The following is a 264-nucleotide window of genomic DNA, read 5'->3' as shown; positions in this document are numbered from 1 at the left end:
TATTGGCATCCGAGACTTGTTTGGGCACAACATCCAGCTTTGTGACAGCGGGGAGGGGGGACTGTAAGCAGCGTACGCTAAGGCAGCGGTTCCCAAACTCTGGTGCGTTGTGCACTTCCAACTTAAGACGACACAGCCCTTTAGTCCCGCCAGCAAATTTTTTGTCAGGGAAAGTCGTTATAATCAATCTGTTAACGTGTACCACCAGCGGGGTATCTGTGTGCCACGGGTGGTACCAGCACCGCTGATTGGGAACCGTTGGGT

The sequence above is a fragment of the Crocodylus porosus genome, unplaced genomic scaffold, assembly GCF_001723895.1.
Source record: "Crocodylus porosus isolate Cpor-Errol unplaced genomic scaffold, CroPor_comp1, whole genome shotgun sequence".
Classification (NCBI taxonomy): domain Eukaryota; kingdom Metazoa; phylum Chordata; order Crocodylia; family Crocodylidae; genus Crocodylus; species Crocodylus porosus.
The sequence above is the reverse complement of the archived record's forward strand: the minus strand, read 5'-3'. Positions refer to the sequence as shown.